General features: G+C 40.9%; 1 protein-coding gene across 4 annotated transcripts in view; it reads right to left on the reverse strand.

Moving 5' to 3' along the window:
• The window catches only part of NCK1 (NCK adaptor protein 1), a 67695-nt gene that overhangs the window by 40090 nt on the left and 4964 nt on the right, over positions 1-22641 (reverse strand). Inside the window, exon 2 of one of the 4 annotated variants that reach the window (XM_080673142.1) lies at positions 3126-3253. The exons of the other annotated variants lie outside the window; for them this stretch is intronic. The gene's annotated coding sequence lies outside the window, so the exon portion shown is untranslated. The remainder of the gene's footprint in view (positions 1-3125; positions 3254-22641) is intronic. 4 annotated transcript variants of the gene reach the window in all.

Genomic DNA, 22641 nt, shown 5'->3' on the forward strand with positions numbered 1-22641 from the left:
GCCTCTAGTACAGGCAGTCCTCGGGTTACATCAGTACCTCGTTTCGTAATTACGTCACCATCTCCCATTTATTTATATTAAAAAAAAAGTTCTGTCATTTCGATGTTATGTACATATGTGCTTTATGTTTTTTATTATTTATTTACCACAAGTAAAGGTCAGGAATTGTTATCTTTCTTTTACATTTTTTTTACCGTTTCACTTCATTACTGCAGTGTATGTGCTCCATGAGAGTGACGTAGGTGCTTATGTAGGTGGGTTCCGACTTATGGCGAAAATCGCGTTACGTCGCACCATAGAAATGGATCTCCGACGTAACTCAAGGACCTACTGTATTCACATAAAAACATAAAATGAAGTTGAACCTGTACACTACACTATATGTCCCCCCCCCAAAACAAAAAACCCTAAAATGAATCGAAGACCTAAAATAAGAGCCAAAACTATAAAACTCTTAGAAGAAAACAAGGCAAAAGCTTCCTGGCATTTCTTAAATCTGACACCAAAAGCACAGAGCATCAAAAGAAAAAACAGATAAACTGGACTTCATCAAAATTAAGCTCTTGTACACCAAAGAACACAATCAGGAAATGTGAGATAATAGTTGCATTATATCTAATAAAGAACTGATATCCAGAATATATAAAGAACCTTACAACAAAACAACAAAAAACAAACAACCCAATTAAACAATGTGCAAAAGATCTGAATAGACATTTCTCCAAATAAGATATACAAATGGCCAAGAAGCACAAGATGCTCAACATCACTGTTGTTAGAAAAAAGCAACTCAAACTATAGATACCACCTCACACTCAATTAGGATAGCTATTATTAAAAAACCCCAATAAACAGAAAATAACAAGTACTGAAGAAGACGTAGAGCAAGCAGAACCCTTGTGCAGTGCTGGTAAATGTAAAGTGGTGCAGCCAGCCACCTTGGAAAACAGGTAGTTCCTCAAAAATTTAAAAATAGAATTACGTACCACATGACTTAGCAATTCTACTTCTAGGTCCACACTCAAAAGAAATTAAAGCAGAATTTTGAGTGGACATTTGTACACCCAAATTCATAGTAGCAATATTCACAAAAGAAAAAAAATTAGAAGCTACCAAAGTATCCATCAAAAAATACATGGGTAGCTCGGTTGGTGTGGCTCAGTGGTTGAGCATCAAGCTACGAACCAGGAAGTCACAATTCGATTCCCAGTCAGGGCACATGCCGGGAATAAGGGCTCAATCCCCATTTGGAGGGGGGAGGGGTGTGTGCAGGAGGCAGCCAATCAATGATTCTCTCTCCTTGATGTTTCCCTCTCCCTTCCTCTCTGAAATCAGTTTAAAAAGATATTAACTGGGTTCGACCTGCTTTAAAATTAACCACTGCTGACTTAAGCCCTTTATTTCATATACTAAGGGGAGATTCATCTCCGTCATCCACACGCTGCTTGACAGAGGAAGCCAAGACAGCCGTACATAAAGTTGAGGATGCCTTAAGTTCAGCACAACTTACTAGAATTGATTACTCCCTTCCCTTACAGGTTTTAATTTTCCCTACGACACATACACCCACTGGGGTCATTCTACTGATCGCCTCCTTGCTGTAATGCAAGAGGCTACGCCATTTTCTCTTTCCCAGTCCTCCCATGCTTTGCATCATCAAAATGCTGCTGCCTTACGCAAACAATTCCGTCTTTCTTGGGAGCAGGCTCGTCAAATTGTTAAGCAGTGCTCTCAGTGTGTAATTCATTGCCCTGTACAATCGTTGGGGTCAATCCTAGGGGTCTTAAACCTAATCAAATCTGGCAAATGGATGTCACCCACATAACGGAATTTGGTAAGCACAGATGGGTACATGTTAATGTAGATACCTGCTCCCGCATTATCTTTGCGACTCCCCAAACGGGAGAGAGTGCCAAGCATGTAATTAATCATTGCCTAGCTGCCTTTGCAGTACTAGGTCCTCCCTTAGAGCTAAAGACAGACAATGGACCCGAATACGCTAGTTCTGCTTTTCAACATTTTTGTCAGCAATATCAAATTTGTCATAAAACTAGTATCCTTTACAACCCTCAAGGTCAAGCAATAGTGGAAAGAGCAAATCGTACTCTTAAAATGCAATTACTGAAACAGAAAGGGGGAGATGGATGTTATGTGTCACCTCAAAACAAACTCAGTCATGTTCTCTATACTTTAAATTTTTTGAATTGCGACGCAGAGGGTTGTACAGCGGCCGAAAGGCATCGAGCCTCCTGTACAATAGCCTCTGCGGGGTTAGCCCAGTGGCACAAACCAGACAAGAGTTTTACCAGATCTAATAATGATGTGGGGAAGAGGTTGTGTTTGTATCATTCCAGAAGGAGCAGCACAGCCAATTTGGGTGCCAGAGCGTTACGTGCGTCACCACAATGGACCCAGAGAAACTCCTTGTCCCATCATTCAAAAGACTGAGAGTTGCCCCGATGACAGCAAAGCAGAAAAGGAAGATGACGAAGGCCACGCAAGAGACCAAGGTGGCAACATGGGGTCAGCTGAAGAAGTTAACAAATGAGGCCCAGCAGATGGTAGAAAAGCAGGAAGTAGAAGCTACTCCCTCAATCATGTTTCTGGGTATGCTAGCATTGGTTAGCTGCCAGTATTCTGCAAACTCTTGCACAGCCAAGTCCAAGGACTCTGAGTAAATCAGCAAAAAAAACTTTCATTTAGTAGAAAAATGTTACTGTAGTTTGATTTCTCTATTATTGTAGTGTTGCCTTGGCATTGTTTTATTAATAGCCATGTCTGGGTTTTGCATTGGCATTGTTTTGCTATTGGGTTTTGCATTGGCATTGTTTTGTTAATGTTTAATAGTCAGTGCTTTGTCCTTAATGTTTAAGTTTTACTTCCATTATTAGTAACTTAAAAATAAAAGAAGGGTGAGATGTAGTGAGCAGTTATGGGTTAAGCCTTGGACTGACCTGCTGGCAAAGCCACAAACAAGTCCCAGCTTAGAGGGCACAGCCCTCTTAGCATAATTAAGCTTGATCAAGTGACTGCTCCCTAGATCTTTCCTGGGTCGCTAATGGGCTGTGGGAGGTGCAGCAAATACTGCCAAAACAAGTGAAACTTATAAGAACACTGTAAATTACCTTGCAGTCTGGATCTGTTCTGTGGTCTCAGCCAGGCACAGAAGATCCACCTAGACCCAGCTTATTCTCTTTGTCTTTTCTTCATCCTTCGCTGGCCCTCCCTCAGGATCGCCAAACCCTTGGCAGTGCTGGCACGGCACAGGTAAATAAAATGTGAAATATACAATCAATGGAATATTACCAGCCTTAAAAAGGAAATTCTTTTTTTGTTGTTAATCAAACACCCGAGGATATTTTTCCAGTGATTTTTAGAGAGTGGATGGGAGGAGGGGAGACAGAGAAAGAGTCACATTGACTGGCTGTCTCCTGCATTCGTCCCTGCAACTGAGGTACATGCCCTTGACTGGAATTGCATCTGAGACCCTTCAGTCCACTGGCCGGTGCTCTATCCACAGAACCAAACTGGCTAGGGCAGGAAATTCTGACAGATGTCACAAAAAAGATAAACCATATAATAAGCTAAGTGAAATAAGTCAATCACAAAAGGACAAATACTGTATGATTCCACATATATAAGGATCCTACCAGAGTAGTCAAATACATAGAGACTGAAAGTAGAATGGTGGTTGCCAGGGGCTAGGGGGATGGGAGAATGGGAAGTTAGTGTTTAATGAATACATTTAAGGAAAATGAAAATATTCTAGAAATAGATGGTGATGGTTGTTCAATAATGTGAATGTACTTAAAGCCATAGAACAATTCACTTAAAATGGTAAATTTTATGTTATATGTATCTTACCACAATAAAAAACTTGTACATGAGTGTTCAATGCAGTATTACTCATAATAGTCAAAAGGGAGAAACAATCCAAATGTCATCAACTGATGAATAATTGGTATATCCATATAATGGAATATTATTCAGCAATAAAAAGGGATGAGTACTGATACACGCTATAATATGAACCTTAAAAAAATTATGTCAAAGGAAAGAAGCCAGGCACAAAGGACCACATATTGTATGATTCCATTTATATGAAATGTTCAGAATGAGCAAATCTATAGTGACAAAAAAGCAGATTAATGGTTGACTAGGGTAGGGAATAGGGAATATTAAAGGGTGATGACTAACAGCAGTGGAATTTCTTTTTGGGGTGATGTAAATGTTCTAAATTGTGGTAATGGTTGCAACACTGTGAAAATACTAAAAGCCACTAAATTATATACTTTAAATGGCAAACGGACATAAACTTAGGTAACTCTTTTCACCAATTATCTCAACAACAGTTCCCCCTTCTTCCTTCATTTCCAAACACTTCTTTCCTAACCACCTGCCTTTTTACCTTTACTCAGGCTGTTATTAATAATGAGAAAAACAACAATAATTTACTTTTTTCCATTATAATACATGTTAGAATTTTTTAAATGACTTATGCCAGCTATGGGACAGCATCAAACTCTGTCCTGCTAACCCACCAAAGTTTCTTGAACAAAGTGAACAACCTTTAAAAGGTGAGAATGAGAAGGAATACAAGAAAGCTCTTGCTTTCTCTTGTGCGATAGCTGTCTTACTTATCTGGAAACAGAATCCTGTGGCATCTACAGAGAAGAAGTGGAACTTCTCCACATTATCTATAACCAAGTTCCACTACCAAAAAAGTCAGATGCTCTAATAATTTGGTATTAGTACAACTTGGCATACAAAACTATACATTTTAAATATACTCTTGTTTCATTTTAATGTTAAATAACAATTTACTCTCAAATTATTTTAAAGGACAATGTCTTTCAAAGGAGCACCTGCATCATAAATGCTTCCGGAATAAGATACAGTAAAAGGATGTGGTTAAGAAGCATAAACAGATGAATTGCCATTGTATTGTTATAATTCTGTATACTTTCAGACCAGAAAATTCCTACTAAAAACATTTCAAAGTAAATTCATAAACGTTCTATGTAGGCTTTCAGTACAATTATAACTTACTAGTGGCCCCGTGCATGAAATTCGTGCTTGGTGGGGAGGGGATTTCTTCAGCCCAGCCCACATCCTCTCCAATCGGGGACATTCCTCTTGCAATCTGGGACCGCTGGCTCCTAACCTGCCTGCCTGCCTCATCACCCCTAACTGCCTCTGCCTGCCTGCCTGATCGCCCCTAACTGCCTCTGCCTCGGCCCCCACCACCATGGCTTTGTCCGAGAGGAAATCGGATATCCGGAAGATGGCTGGTCAACCCAGTCTAATTAGCATATTACCCTTTTATTAGTATAGATTATATAGGATAAGATTGCTTAAATGGGGGGGGGGGGCTTTTTCAGCAGGAGGAGATGCTCTTGGCAGACAAAAATACATAATCCCTACATCTGGACTGATAGCCAGCCATATGCACTATACTGCCAAACCGGTCATTAAAAAATTGAACTGCTTTCTTACACCATACACCAAACAGCTGTTGCCCTTAAAACCCCTCCTTAGCCCCCACCTTAGGTTCTGCCTTTGCAGTTCACCCATATTAGGTTCTGATTGGTCGGTTTCTATGCCAGTCAGCGTCAGAAGCTCCGCCTCCTAGGCAGCCATTGGCTCCTCACAGTTCACCCAGATTTGGTTCTGATTGGTCAGTTTCTATGCCAGTCAGCGTCTCCGGGCCTATCTCCGGGCCTGATCAGAGAGGCAGGGCTGATCAACAGCCACCCCAGGCTGCTGGCGAGCGGCTGAACTGCTGATCTCTCAGAGAGAGAGGCTGCGGATCAGACCCTGCTTCTCTCTCTCTCCAGGCCTCACCAGCAGCTGCAGTAGCCGCTCATCAGCCCTGCCCCTCTTTCTCTCTCCCTGAGAAGTCAGCGGCTCAGCCCGCTCGCCAGTCCCCGCCTACTGGAGTCTGCTGCACATGCAGCCTGGCATTTGGTCGAGTCTTCGATCGTTTTGGACGTTATGGACCCTGGGTTTTTATATATTAGGATTGTAACATTAAAAAAGACTATCTCTAAAGAACAGTTGCTACAACAAGCTCAGAAGTCATTTCTCCCTCTACAAACTCTGTATTGCCTAACTTAATTTCTCCTTGATGCCTAACTACATTATCTCATTGTATTTCACTTCAGAAATGATTACTGGACACTTAGTACAGAGAGCAAGTATGCCAAGTACTTTTAGTACAATATGTTAATAATCCCCACAGCAACCTTATGAACAGGTATTAATATTACCATTTTATAACCTTCACAGAAGGTAACATTTCAGAACCTCCAATGTATATCACAAGGAATAGCTACAGTGGAAGCAGCCAAACTAATCTCCCTCTATTCTAAACTCTGATGGTTTCCTTAGCCCTATAGTAAATTGGTTCTCCTCCTCCCTTACCACCTACTCCTGGTTTCCATTTCTGGCTCCTCTTTTTTCTCCCCTTCAGCCATCTACTCTTCTCAATATATACCCTCTCTCTAAATAAATCATTCATTTTTATGGTTTCATCTTATCACATTTGGCCACTTGACTATCAAATCTGTAAGTCCAATTGTGTTCTCTAATAGAAGCTACCATTTCTCAACATTTCTACTTGAAAATCTTGCTATCACCTCAAACTCAACATGTATTATTCCCAATTCGTCATTATCTCCAAAACGCCAATTCTTCCATCCTCTTTACTAACTTCTGTTAATTACCAACCACTATCATCCCACTTATCCTGTCACCTCCAATAAGTCACACAGCAATTTGTGTAGATTTTGCCTTTGAAATGTATATGGTTCATCTTTTTCTGTTCCACTGACACTGCCACCACTAAACCCCAAGCCCTCAGCAATTCACCTAATTTATTTTTTTTAATATATTTTATTGATTTTTTACAGAGAGGAAGGGAGAGGGATAGAGAGTTAGAAACATCAATGAGTGAGAAACATCGATCAGCTGCCTCCTGCACACCCCCCACTGGGGATGTGCCCACAACCAAGGTACATGCCCTCGACCGGAATCGAACCTGGGACCCTTCAGTCCACAGGCCAACGCTCTATCCACTGAGCCAAACCGGTTTCGGCTCACCTAATTTATAAGAGCTCTTGGTTATAATTCATCCCAGTCTATCCACTTTAGTCTTTTCTGTATAATAGTTATTCATCCATACAATATATTCACTGAAAGATTAGTGTGTGCTAAATAAGCATTGGCTAGTTACTGCAGGGATAGAACAGTGAGAAGGATATCTCTTTCCAGCAGAGGATACAGGTAATGCAAAGAAAAGTTTTCTCAAATAAATAATTATAAACTGTGATAAATGCTGTGATAGATGTAAACACAGTGCTACAATAGATTTTAGTTAGAGATGGATTTTATGCTGACACTTTAAGAAGAAAAGGAGGCAGTCATGTAAATATTTAGAGTGCTCCAAGCAAAGGAAACTATAAAACACACAGTCAGTTCTAGGAGGGGGAAAGCTTGGCATGTTACGGGATATGACCGAGCCTCATGTGCCTTGAGAATAATAAGGTGGAAAGTGGTACAAGGTACGGTTGGAACAAACAGAGGCCAATTTTATTCTATGCACATAATTAAAGGATTTTTTTTAAAGCAGGGGAGTTCTAATTCAATATACACTGTGACAGAGACTATTCATTAATATCTGTGTTCTCCTCTCCTTCATTAGCACACTGTTTTACTACATTCCCAGGCACTCCTGTAATTAGGTGGGATCATGTGACTCATTCTGATCAATAGGATGTGGGTAAAAGTGATATGTGCTACTGTAGGGAGCAGCTATAGGGTTAAGCCTTGGACTGACCTGCTGGCAAAGCCACAAACAAGTCCCAGTTTAGAGGGCACAGCCCTCTTAGCATAATTAAGCTTGACGTTATGACACTCCCTAGATCATTCCTGGGTAGCTAATGGGCTGTGGGAGGTGCAGCAAGTACTGCCAAAACAAGTGAAACTCACAAGAACGTTGTAACTATGTTGACCACTACCTTGTTTACCTCTGACTAAGGCTCAGCTTGCCATCTGGATCTCTCTCTGTGGCCTCAGCCAGGCACAGGAGATCCACCTAGACCCAGCATATTCTCCAGTGCTGTCTTTTCTTCAATCCTTCACCACCCCCCCTCACTTTCACCGAACCCCCAGCTCGGCACATGCTACGTCCAGCCAGGGTCCTAAAATCTTCCTCTGTATTCTCTTCCTTTCTCAAGACAACCTCAAAAGATACATGGTGATGATAGTGATGACTTAAAAGGATAAAGGAACCCGTGTCCCTGAGTTACCGCATGGAGTAGAGGTGTTCCCCTACTCCTACTCCATCACACATATAAACTAGATTATGATGTTAAGAAAGTAATATAAACTTCGATTGTTTTAAGCCACTACGATTTGTTGCTTATTAGAGTTGTTAGCAATACTAACACAGAAATCTAAAAACGTTTCTCTGACTGCTCTATGAAGAATGAGTTAAAAGAGAAAAAAATAGTAAAATAAAAGACCACTTAAGACTCAACAACAAAAATTTAAAGCATAGGACTTATACAAGTGACAAGCATATGAAGGATGCTCAATATCACAATTTACTAGGAAAAAGCAAATCAAAACCACAAAGAGGTATCACTTCACCCCATTACAACAGCTTCTATTGTTACTGTTGTAATTAGCTAGTTTTTAGTATTAATAATAGGAAGAAAGCAAAAGGGAAGGGCAAACATTATAAGCATGGTCATCTGGGCAGCTTCACCAGGAAGTTGCAACTTAACACTCCCCAGGGAACTACTGGTCCATTCCCTACAAATCATTGGGAATAAGGGAGATGGACCCATGTGCAGTGAAGATGGGGTGAGTAGGAATGTGCTTGCCTGTCAGTCTAACCTGGGGAAAAGATCACTGGTTAGAGGGGATGGAGCCACTGCCAAGTATGCAAAATCCTGAAGGATTCATTGGATAAGCTCCCAGTTAAATCCCTAAAACAAAAAGCTCTCTGTCTCTTGTCCTCTTGCTTTGCTCCTGTTGCCTTGCACTCACTTGTTCTGCAACCCGCAGCGCTTGCCCATCATGTGGCTGTAGAAGCTGCATGGCCTATATGGTCATGGGGACCCCATAAGCAATGGACTGTAGCTGGGAATACAAGCTAAGCTAACCAGATGATGGAATGGACTGTGCCTCAACATGGAATGGAAACTCTGGCCAATGGCTATGATTCTAGCTATGAAGACAAAATGGAATTTTTTTCCATGGGAAGACGCAAGGAGACAGGACCTTGGAGGGAAACTCCCTTAATGTTACATCACCAAAAAAGTTTTCCACAATACCTCATCGTCCCATGGGGACCTCCAGAAATTCTTATTCCTGCGGCACCCCAAGAAGCCCACTTCCACCAGTAATAGGTGGGGACATGGGAGCAGTTAGGCATCAATCAAGCTGGCAGTGAAGTGGTTAGGGGGTGATCAGGGTGGCAGGAAGAAGCAATTAGGGGTCATTATACCACTACTACATGGTCATTATACCACTCAAGTCTAAGCTGCCATATCAAGTGGCAATATCAAGGAAACAGCTTGATATGTGGCATATTGCATTTTCAAAGATGGTTGAGATAGAAATCTCCCATCCTATTAGTTTTTCTTACTATGTGATTTTAACCACACCTCCAAATGGGAGGATAGCCACTGAATCTGGGTATGCTTATTACTATGCAGAATTAAAGCTACTCAACTTCTAAGGCTGTCATAAATGGTATTACAGCTTCTGCCAAACACCCTAGAGATGCTTGTTTATGGAACTATGATGAAGCCCAAGCAGCCTATATAGAGATCCACATGGAGAGGATTCAAGGCCCCTAACCCACAGCCAGCCAAGCAGGTCCCAGCCAACTGTTAACACCAACTTGTCAACAATCTAAATAAGCTATTTTAAAAATAAATCTTTCCAGCCAGCCTAAATGATACCACATGGAACTTAGAAACAAGCCATCTCCACCCAAACCTGTCCACATGCAAATCACAGAAACTTTGGGGGAAGGGGGAGGGTAAGGGAGGTTATTGTTTAAACCACTCAGTTTTGGAGTGATTTTTATACAGCAGTAGATAATGGATACAATATGACTCTGGAGTTCAGGGCAGAGATCTTCCCTAGAGACATAAATTTGTGAACCAGCCACATGAAAATACTATTTAAAATCATAGGACGGAATGAGATCATCTAAGGAAGAGTGATGATACTCTAAAACTTCAATATAAAAAGCTAAACAAGGACATCACTAATTCAACTTTAAACTCTTTGCCAACTGCCTAAATTATTGTCTAATACAGACATCAGGTATTCTATTAATTTTATTTTCAAAAAACTACCATCACCTTCTCACATGCTTAAATCTGGACTTACTGTTCTTTTATTGATAACTAGAGGCCCAGCCGAAACCGGTTTGGCTCAGTGGATAGAGCGTCAGCCTGCGGACTGAAAGGTCCCAGGTTCGATTCCGGTCAAGGGCACATCCCCAGTGGGAAGTGTGCAGGAGGCAGCTGATCGATGTTTCTCTCATTGGTGTTTCTAACTCTCTATCCCTCTCCCTTCCTCTCTGTAAAAAATCAATAAAATATATTAAAAAAAAAAAAAAAAAAGATAACTAGAGGCCCAGTGCACAACATTCATGCACTGGGGAGGGGAGGGGGGGCGTGGGGAGGTCTCTCAGCCCGGCCCAGGCAGGGAGCCCTCGGGGGATGTCCAACTTAGGCCTGCTCCCTGCGGGGATGGGGAGCAGGCCTAAGCTGGCAGTTGGCTCCCTGCGGGGAGGGGGAGCGGACCTAAGCCGGCAGTGGGGCATCCTTAGCACTGCCATAGAGGCAGGAGAGGCTCCCGCCGCCGCCACTGCGCTCACCAGCCATGAGCCCAGCTTCTGGCTGAGCGTCGCTACCCCTGTGGGAGCGCACTGACCACCAGGGGGCAGCTCCTGCATTGAGCATCTGCCCCCTGGCCGTCAGTACATGTCATAGCGATGGGTCATTTCACCGTTCAGTCTATTTGCATATTACCCTTTTATTATATAGGATCAGTTAGCATTCAGAGAATCCTCTTTACTATCACCTTAAGTATCCCATTTGTCTCTCTAGAATTTGATTTCCTGTATCATCGTCCTTTCATTAAGGTTTACTCCTTTTTGGTGGGTGGAGCAAATTAGACAATAGCTTTCTGAGAAAAGTGAGCAAGATAAATTTTTGGTTGTATGTCTTAAAATGTCTACACTATATTTATGCTCAATAATTTTGGTTGGATAAAGAATTCTAGCTTGGATATCATTTTGCCTCAGATTTTGAGGCAAAATCATTTTGCTCACAGTCTTCTAGCTTGTGAGGTTGCACTTGAGAATGCTGAATCTCTGAAATGTGACTCATTTGACCCTAAGAAAGTTTATAGGATCTGCTTTGTCCCAGATACTACAAAATTTCACAATGACACACCTCAGTGTCTGTGTATACGGATTTTTAAGCTAATAGGCTTCAAACCTACTCTATTCTATCGTGCTTTGTAATATGGGAGGGGGGCGGGAACCCTGCAAATCACACTTCTTTGCTAGCGTGATCAGATAGCCTGTAAGGGGCACCAGAAAGACACTAGAAGAATAAAGGAAGGAACGAAGAGATACCCCTTCAGATCAGCATCAACCAACAACCAATGAACTTCACTCTGGCAATAGCAGTGGACCCTATAGCAGCATTGATTCTAAGTTAGCAATTTTTTGCTTTTGTGTTTTACCTACCATTCCCAGACCAGTCTCATCAAGTCTCCTAAGATACCTACACTTCCTGAGCAGGCAGCTAGCTACTTCTCAGAAATCTGAGTTTCAACTCCTCAGGGCCACTCTTCAAGTTTCTAAATTCTAATAAACCCAATCTCTTTGTTCTTCCAGCCCTAGGGGCTAGTAATTATAGTAAATCCTCACTTAATCTAGTTGACTAGTTCTGTGATTATAAGTGAAACAATTTTATCATAGGCTAATTTACATAACAAGAGTTACATTCCTAAGGCATTTCATTGAATAAGGAAACATTGTTGAACAAAATGTCTTTATTCCACAACTTTAAGGATCTGCTATACTTACTCAAGTTACTGTCTCTGTGATATCTAAGTGTTTGCTTATTTCCTTTTCAGCTCCCTAATTATCTAGTGTATTGGTTTCTGAGGGCTGCTGTAACAAACACACAATGGGTTGGCTTAAAACAGAAATCCATACCACCTTTGTGGACACCAGAAGTCTGAAATCAAGGTATGGGTGGGCCATCCTCTCTCTGAAGGCACTAACTAGCCAGTTAACTGCCACGTGTCCAAACCAGAAACCATCCCCAAACCATCCCCACACGCCATGATATTTTGAATTTAATTGCGTCTACAGACGCTTATGGTGTACAAAGGGTTAAGGAAGGATCTGTTCTAGGCTCTTCTTCCAGTTTCAGATAGCCTCAGGCATTCCTTGGTTTGTAGGTGGCCATCTTCTCTCTGCGTGCATCTATGCCCAAATTTCCCAAGTTTTAAAATGCCAATCATATTGGATTAGAACACATTCTAATGATCTCACTGTAACGTGATTATCTCTATAAAGATTCTATTTCCAAATAAAATCATATTCCAAAGTATTAGGGTTTAGGGCTTCAATATATCTTTGGGGGGAAGGGGCACAATTCAACCTATATCATCTGGCTAAACAATTCTTTATATTAAATTCTGTTATAAGTGGCTGGTCTCCATTTTCCTGACTAGACCTGATTGAAAGTGTGTATCTATTTTCAACCACTGTCCTGAGCACCCAAAGGGTTCTCAATCTGCAAAATGATGTTTCTCAATTGTGAATTTTAAAAATATTTCACTGATATTTCTACTTTGTTCTTTTCTGTTCTCTCTCACGGGCACTTGTTATTTGAAAGTTGATCTCCTAAACTGACCTTTTAATTTTATCTTTTTCACCTATCTTCCATCTTTTCCTGTACTTTATGAGATTGTCTCTACTTCTATTGAATCTTTTCTTCTTATTCTCTAATTTTCAGGGGTTTTTTTTGTTTGTCTGTCCTGATTGGTCCAAATCCTTTTTTCTATTTGTTTTGGTCTCATATTAAAAGCTTTTCTCATATTTAAAAGTAGGCTTTAAAAGCTAATAATGAATAACATAGTTTTTCTTCTTGGGCTAGTATAATAGTAAGAGAGGCATCCTCTAAGTTCTGAATTGATTACCAGATTCTGGGAGCCAAATAGGAGAGGAGGCTTTAATAAGGATCCTAACACTAAGCATATTTCATTTAATCTAAGTGTTTTCAGTAGGACACCTGCCTTTCAATTATGGTATGTCTAGTGCCCAACCCTCTCTATTTGTCACCTACAAAGGATAACTTTTCAGTCTTCTGACAGGGCAGTCATTTAGCTATACAAATTGACAGAGACCTAGGTTGACGCTTTTTTTAACAGCTTACTGAGATATAACTCACATGCTATACAACTCACCCACTTAAAGTGTACATTTTCAATGGTTTTTAGTATATTGAGTTGTGCAACCATCACCAATTTTAGAACATTTAATCAGACCAAAAAAACCCTAGTACCCTTGATCAGGTATTTCCCTCGAATCTTCTCCTGCTCCAGCCCTAGGCAACCACTAATTTATTCTGTCTCTATAGATAATACATTTTCTGGATATTTCATACAAAGATAATCATACAACATGTGATCTTTTTGTGACTGGCTATTTCACTTACTATAATGTTTTCAAGGTTCATTCACGTTATAACATGTATCACCACTTCATTCCTTTTTATTGCCAAATAATATTCCATTGTGTGGATATGCAATTTATTTACCCACTAGAAGCCTGATGCATGAAATTCATGCCAGAGTAGGCCCTCACTGCCCGGCTTCATCCAGATGGTCATCTAGATGGTCGCTTCTGCTGTTCAGTCAATTTGCATATTATGCTTTATTATTATAGATGATTCAATTGGTAGACATTTGGGTTGTTTATTCTTTTTAGCTATTATGACTGACTGAGCTGGTTCATTTTTTGTCTTGTTAATCCTCACCTAAGGATATTTTTTCCCCACTGATTTTTAGAGAGCCCTGGTGGGTGTGGTTAGAATAGAAGGGAGGAATGGAAGGAGAAAGGGAGGGAGGGAGAGGGGAGAAAGAGAAAAACATGGATGTGAGAGAGAGAGACAGACATGGACTGGTTGCCTGGGGGGGGGGGGGCGGTAAGGGGGAGAGGGAGGCATGATTGACCCACACTAGCCAGGGCAGAGCTGCTTCTTAAACAGTTTCAAGCAATCATATTTTAGCACCATTCTCAGCCCTTCTTTGACAAAAATGCCTGGTACTACCTACCTATTCCTGAGCCTGAGGATTCTTTTCTATTAGGATTGAACACTTTTTTAAGTCTACTAAGAAGTTTCTATTAGTCTGTTTGCTTTCCAGCTTGCAAATTTTATTTCTTCTTGAATACTTTTTACCTGTGTAGTTCAAATCTTTAAAAAATATATCTTTTACTGTATCACCTTGGTGAGCTTTGTAGGGGAGTTAAAGCAAATGCGTCTTTCACTTATCCACTTTTACCCGAAAGTCCTCTTAATTATTTTTAGCCTTTATTCTTTCTACTATATGCATTTCGAGGCTATAAACTTTCCTTTAAGCATGGCTTACCTCTCGCTCTTTTTTTGTTGTTGTTAATCCTCACCCGAAGACATTTTTCTGATTGATTTTTAGACAGAGTGGAAGGGAGAGAGAAGACACAGAGAGGAACAGTGATGTGAGAAAGACACATCGATTGGTTACTTTCTGCACGCAACCGAGCCTGCAACCAAGGTACATGACTTTGAACAGAACTGAACCCAGGACCCTTTAGTCTGTAGGCTGGTGCTCTATCCCCTGAGCTAAACTGATTAATGCAGTATCTCGTTAAGTTATCTATAATAACAAAAGTGTAATATGCTAATTAGACCGGGTGGCTGAACAACGAAACGACCGTTAGACGACCTTCCAGACGAAGCTGGGGCTGCGAGGGCCTAGCACCTTGCACTCATTTCGTGCATTGGGCCTCCAGTATGTCATATTTTCATCACTCAGTTCAAAACAGTCTAATGTTATTTCTTCTTTACTCTCTGGGTTACCTAGGAATATATTGTTTAGTTTCCAAAACAGCTGACAATTTTTTAGTTATTTTTTGTAATCAACTTCTGGCTTAATTCCAATTTTATTTCAAAGCATACACTCTTAATTTTCATATTTTTTATGGTCCAGCATATGTCAATTTGGGTAAAATTTCCATAGGCAATTGAAAAAAAAAATCTATATTCTGCAGGTGCTGGGTGAAATGTTCTATGTATGTCATTTAGACTCATTTGTTAATTATGTTAAAAATCTTTTTTTTACTTACTGTTCTACTAAATCAGAGAGTTATGCTAAAATATACCATATTATACTTAGGAATTTGTCTAATGCTATTCTGTCAGTTTTTGCCTACTAGGTTACCAAAAATTAGAATAATGACATAGAGCTAAGGAACACTATTTGTTGGTAAGATGATTGTTTGTTCATATGTTTTTTATGAATAGCAGTTTGGCAACAGAAACATTTTAAACATCTGTATCTTTGGACCCAGTTAGTTCACATCTAGAAATTAATTCTAAAGCTTTTAATGTGCACCAAACACTGCTTAGTAGTTAAATGGATTAACAAATTCTCATTTAAACCTTAGAGTAATCTTTTGATTAGGTATCATCCCCATTTTACAGATTAGAAAAATGAGGCTTACAGTGGCCTAAGCCCAAACAGTTATGAAGCGTATATCAGAATTTAAGCTGACTCCAGAATATTTAAATATATATATACTGACATGGGAGAACATTTATTTATAAGGCCAAGTCAGAAAACAATAGATAGCATGTGATCCTATTTTTTTTAAAGTGAGTATGAATTTGTATATTCATAGAAACAAATCTGGAATATACATATTAAAAAATAACAGTGACAAGATACCATTTAGAAGAAAGAAAGAATTATATAAGAAAACTATAATAAGACTGCTCATACAATTAAGACTAAACATATTTGAGTTTGTCTGCAGTAAGGACTTTTTAAAGAAAAGATATTTCCTATAACAACATAATTCCTGTTTCTCCCACTCTGACATCTGACATGTGGCTCACATTAATACTCCCTCATTTCAGATAGGAAAATACAACCACAGATCCACACATATCTGTATAATAAAAACCCAGTGGTTGTGACACTGTAACAACAAAAGACTGGTCACCAGGAGGCTGCGTGCACGGCGAGGCATGCTTGGGTGGGCGGGGCCACGCAATTTCGCACACTGGGCTTCTAGTACACGTACACACACACACACACACACACACACACACACACACACACACACTAGAGGCCTGGTGCACAAATTCATGCACGGGTGGGGTCCCTAGGCCTGGCCGGCGATCAGGGCCAATCAGAGCCAGGCCAATCGGGAACTGCTGGCCAGGGGAGGGACAGGCTGTATCCACCGCCACCCACCCCTGGTTCCCTGTCCCACGGGTGGGGTCGGGAGAGGAGGTGACGTCACCAGCTGGGTGTATGCCGCTGGCCAGCCGCAGGAGGTTGGCTGTGGGAGCGCACTGACCACCAGGGGGCAGCTCCTGCATTGAGCGTCTGCCCCCTGGTGGTCAGTGCACCTCATAGTGACTAGTCATTCCACCATTGGGTCAATTTGCATATTAGTCTTTTATTATGTAGGATTATTATATAGGATATGTATTGTCCCTGCCTGGAACAGCTTCTTGCCCAGAGAAGATTTATTCTGCCATTATAGTTTTTCAACTACAGAGAAGGCTGATGAAAATGACTCATTTAAAATATGGGCTGTTCTCAATATTATAACTGCCCCTTTTCCCTATGTACATGCACCTATGTTTTGCACTTAGATGACAAGACAAAAAACAATGCATACATACATATATTATGTGTTCTGTGACTCATTTCATCAACATTTTGCTATTCTACTCTTTGATATTTTACATTTTTAAATATCTCACAGCTCTGATAATAGAGTATATCCTACCAATTCTTAGTCATAACTTCCATGACATGCACTAAACTAATTAAAACAAAAAGCTCCAGGAAGTTCCAAGATTGTAAAGCTTGAGTGCAAGTAAAAATAGTAGTAGGCTAGAAACAACTTTATTGAAGGAAATGAGAAACTTTATAACAAGGACAGGATGGGCAAATTTTTTCTGTGAAGAGCCACATAATAAATATTTCAGGCTTTTTGGGACACACACAGTTCTGTCATATATTCCTTTTTTAAATACATAAATCATTCTTAACTAAGGGCAGTACAAACAGCATTTTTGAGGAGTTGCAGGTTAAAACAGTGGAATTAATACAGAAAAGTTTTTTTAAAAAGAAATTTACATGGGGCAAACAGGAAAGCAAACAATAAGCAACAAAATATCGGAAGCAAAAAGGTAGATGAACAATGACAACTACTCAGTGAATTCTGGAAAAGTGAAGCTAACCCTAACTCCTAAAGAGGAGTTGAAAAATCCAATTTATACCTTGGAATCCTCAAAAGATTCAGGAACTGGTAGTACCTCATACTATTTAAATTGAGGCAAGAGTTAAATAAGGAAGACTGGGTAAAAGTTGAGAAGCAGTTAAATCCTTAGAAGTTTCCTCCCCAAATCTACCTGATGGTTGGCTACCCCACTCTGAATGAGGAGTAACCAGATGTAATTAAAGGTCTGCATACCCTACTGAACGTGGGGGAGTGAGAAATCCAGTCTCCCCACCCCCCCCACACACACACACAACCCTGTTGGACAAACTTTTAGCCCTCAAGCAGACTGAGCTTTCCACTCATGAACCTGACGCAAGAGGAAACACCTCTCATATATGGCAGTTTTCTCAAAAAATTGGCTCACTCAAACCACCATGTAATAAATCCAGTATTTAAGTCACCATCAATTCAGGTTTACTATCACAAGATAATAGCCAAAGGTTAATGACTTCAGAAATAAGCCTCCAACATAAAAGTTAGAGGCCAATATAGAAGAAATAGAGTCTGCAAAAAAGAAAAATAATTTTAAAGAAATAATAATTTGTAGCCTCAAAAATTAGAAAAGTACAACAATAAAACAAGCACAGGATGCTCTCTTTACAAAAAAATTTGAGAGAACAAAAAGAGCTCTTGGGAAATCAAAATCTTTTTTCCCCCAAGAGTTTATTGATTTTTAGAGAGGAAGGGAGAGGGGGAGAGAAACTTCGATGTGAGAATGTAACATCTATCCATTGGCTGCCTCCTGCATGCCCCCTACCAGGGATCGAGCCTGCAACCCGGCTGGGCATGTGCTCAGACCGCGATTCAACTAGCATCCTTTCAGTGCACAGGACAACGCCCAACCACCTGAGCCAAACGGGCCAGGACAGGAAATTAGTATCTTGACAGCAAAAATGAAATTTTCAACAGAAGGCTTAGAAAATAACATTAAAGAAGCCTTTCACATAAAATAGAGCAAAAAAGATTAAGAGATGGAAAAACAGCAGAAAAAAAGACTAGAGGACTAGCCTAAGAGATTCAAACAAATAAGAGAAGTTTCAGAGAGAAACAGAAGGAAAAAGAGGAAACCACTGTAATGGACTAAATTGTGTCACCCCAAAAACTCATGTTGAAACTCTAGATAAGGACTATAACAGACAACTGAGGGTAAATGAGGTCATAAGGGTGGAGCCGTAAATAATCCAAAAAGACCGATGCCCCTAAAGAAGGAGAGAGCAAAGGTTTTGTGAAAAAGGAGGCTGTCTATAAATCAGGAAGAAATCTCATCAGAAACCAACCCTGACGCCACCTTGATCTTGGACTTCCAGTCTCAAGAATCGTGAGAAAATAAATTTCTGTTATTTGTACCACCCAGACTGTGGTATTTTGTGATGGCAGCCCCAGAAAACTAATATAACCATCAATGAAACAATTAAAGATTTCCCAGAACTGATGAACATAATTTTGCAGATTTGGAGGACACGATATCCAGGAAAACACAAAAAAATAGATGCATGCCGCCCTAACCGGTTTGGCTCAGTGGATAGAGCGTCGGCCTGCCGACTCAAGGGTCCCAGGTTCGATTCCGGTCAAGGGCATGTACCTTGGTTGCGGGCACATACCCAGTAGGAAATGTGCAGGAGGCAGCTGATAGATGTTTCTCTCTCATCGATGTTTCTAACTCTCTATCCATCTCCCTTCCTCTCTGTAAAAATCAATAAAATATATTTTAAAAAATAATATATGCATGCTAAGTCACACACTCATGAAATTTCAATACAAGAAATACAAAATTCCAGAAAAGCAGAAAACATTAGGATTAGGAATCAGAATGTCTTTGGAATTTTCAAAAGCTAGAAAATAGAGAGATGCCTTCAGAATTTTGAAGAAAAATTATTTCCAATCTAGAATTCATTAGAGAACCAAATCAAGCAGGAAGATAAAAAAAAAATATATATATATATATATATTTATTAATGCAAGATTGCAACCTTTCACAGGAATCTATGATGGGATATACTCCATCAAAAGGAGGCATCAAGCCCAGCCAGCATGGCTCAGTGGTTGAGTGTCAACCTATGAAGCAGGAGGTCAAAGTTCGATTCCGGGTTGCAGGCTTGATCCCAGGTGGGGTGTGTGCAGAAGGGAGCCAATCAAAGATTCTCTCTCATCATTGATATTTCTATCTCTCCCTCTCCCTTCCTCTCTGAAATCAATAAAAATATTTTTTTTAAAAAAGGGATCAAATTAAAAGAACTGCATGATTCACAGGCAACAGATTTAACACAGAGGAAAAGCAGAGTCACCAGTTTTGTTGTAAAAGGAGAAAGCTGGATCAAGCCGGTTCAAAAACTGGTAGACAAGGATAGTGCAATTCTACTCCCAGGTATTCATACCAAAAAGAAATGAGTTAGCCCAGCTGGTGTGGCCCAGTGGTTGAGCATCAACCCATGAAAGCAGAAGATCACAGTTCGATTCCCAGTCGGGGTACATGCCTAGGTTTCGGGCTCAACCCCCAGTAGGGGGCATGCAGGAGGCAGCTGATCAATGATTCTCATCATTGATGTTTATCTCTCTCTCTCCCCCTTCTCCCTTCCTCTTAGAAATCAATAAAAACATTAAAAAATAAAAAATGTGTGCATGTCTACTAAAAGACTTCTAAATGTTTATAACAGCTTCATTTATAACTACCGTGTTTCCCCGAAAATAAGACATCCTCCTCCGAAAATAAGACCTACTTTCAGGTTTCCTTCTGAGTGAAATATAAGGCATCCCCCTGAAAATAAGGCCCCCAGGCTCTGTCTCAGAATGAAAATTAATTTACCGTAAACTGGTCGCTAGGGCCGCCCCGACTGGCATCTAGCAACCAGTGACGTTACGCGGAGTCCTGAAATCACTGCTGTGTGGAGGCGGAGCGGAGGTCGGAGTGAGCGGTGAGCGCGGGGCGGGAGAGAGGAGGAGACTTTCGCAGATGCGTGTCGAAGAACAGGAGGATTAGAGCGGACGGGACACAGCGAAGGTGGTGAGTGCTGGTCTGTCTCTGGTGACACTACCTGATGCTCACGGCCGCCTTCATGATGACTGAAGGTTCTCAGTCGGTGGCAGACCCTGCTCCAGCCCAGATCCAGGCCCCAGCAAGCCCAGTGACAGTCCCCAGGGGGTAAATGTCTGATAAGGGGTAGGGGGGATGTCTGGTGAAGGTGTTCAGTGGCACAGGGGTGGGGGGAGGGGGATCACTTAAAATGACACAGGAGGATCAGAGGGGGCAATCAAAATGACACAGGAGGATCAAAAGGGGTTACTAAAATGGTAATCCCCCCTCTGATTCTCCTGTGCCATTTTGATTCCCCCCTCTAATCCCCCGTGTCATTTTGAGTGATCCCCCTCCCCCTACCTTGATACCCCAATTCCTTTTTTTTACCCCTAGAAATGAGCGCAAAAAGAAAAAGCTACTCCGTGGAGTACAAGAAAGGAATCGTGGAAGACTCTTGGGGCCAAAATCTTACTGCTTTCTGCAAAGAGAAGATGTTGAGTATCCGATTGGTCCGAAAATGGCGAGCAGAGTATGGTAACCTCATTGAACAAGTGGACAAGGGAAATGCTAAAAAGCGCAAGTGTGGATCAGGTCGGCAACCATTATTTTCCGAGCTGGAAGACCTGATCTGTGAATGGGTTGTTGACAGGAGAGCAAAGGCTTTGGTTGTGAATAGGGCTCAGATTCAAGAATTTGCCCTTGCAATGGCACCACAGTTTGACATAGCCCCCGAAGACTTCAAAGCATCACAACACTGGCTGGATAATTTCCTTCAGCGAAGTGAACTGTCTTTAAGAAGATCTACAACATTGTTTAGGTTGGAAGATACTCAAGTTATTAAGCGAGCACTTGCATTCAAGTCCTTTATTGATGATGCTGACTTCTCTAAATACAATCTTTCCAACATGATTGCTATGGATGAAACTGCAGTGTTTATGGGCCAATCATCTCAAACAACAATTGAACAGCGGGGTGCCTCCTTAGCGTACATTCCCTCCACTGCTTACGAGAAAGTGCACGTGTTTCCTGTATTTTGGCAATTCGTCTGGATGGCACCAAAATCCCACCTTTAATCATTTCTAAGGGCAAGAAGGAAAAGATTGAATGTGTTTTGGGCGTTTTTATTCTTGAAACTGAAAAAGCCTGGGCCACACAAGCAGTTATAAAGAAGTGGGTCGTTTTAATGCTGCCGCTTGTTATGCGAGGGAGCCAAAGAGGTCTGCTAGTCTGGGATGCAGCCAGCACTCACCGCGCTAAAGACATGAAGACATTTCTTCACGAAAGAAAAATAGATCAGATAATGATTCCCGCAGGAATGACGGCCTATCTCCAGACTCTTGATATTGCAATAAACAAGCCATTCAAAGACAATTTGCGCATGGAAATTAATGACTACATTGAAAATAGAATGGAGAGAAATCAGCGTGGAAACTTTGTGAAACCTAAACTGCAAGAAGTTGTGACTTGGGTGAAGAATTCATGGGAGAAAATCACTGACAGTTGCATTGCAAATGCACTGCGAGCAGGCTACCTTGACAAGAAGTACTCATTTAAAGACAGTGCTATTGCTAAACATGAGAGATTTGGTCCACTGATTCTGAAAGAAATGGAGTCACAAGAAATTCACCAGGAAATTCAGGAATTGGATTGTTATGATGATGTTCCAGAAGATGATGACATGATTGTCATTGAATAAATGAGTAAATTCTTGATACTGTAGGATTCACAGTTTGTCTGGTTTGTGTTGAGAACTACCATACTACCGTACCGTATACAGGTAATAAATTTCCTTTATTTTCATTTAACAATAAATGTGTACCGTATTCTTCTTCATGGAAAAATAAGACATCCCCTGAAAATAAGACCTAGCGTGTCTTTGGGGGCAAAAATTAATATAAGACACTGTCTTACTTTCAGGGAAACACAGTAGTAGCCCTGCGCACAAATCTGTGCACCAATAGCTCAGCAGTAGCTCACTGCCGCCTTCCAGTAGCTCTCCACCCGCTGCCCCGCTCTCCTG

This window comes from Plecotus auritus (genome assembly GCF_963455305.1).
Source record: "Plecotus auritus genome assembly, chromosome: 6".
In the NCBI taxonomy this organism is placed as follows: domain Eukaryota; kingdom Metazoa; phylum Chordata; class Mammalia; order Chiroptera; family Vespertilionidae; genus Plecotus; species Plecotus auritus.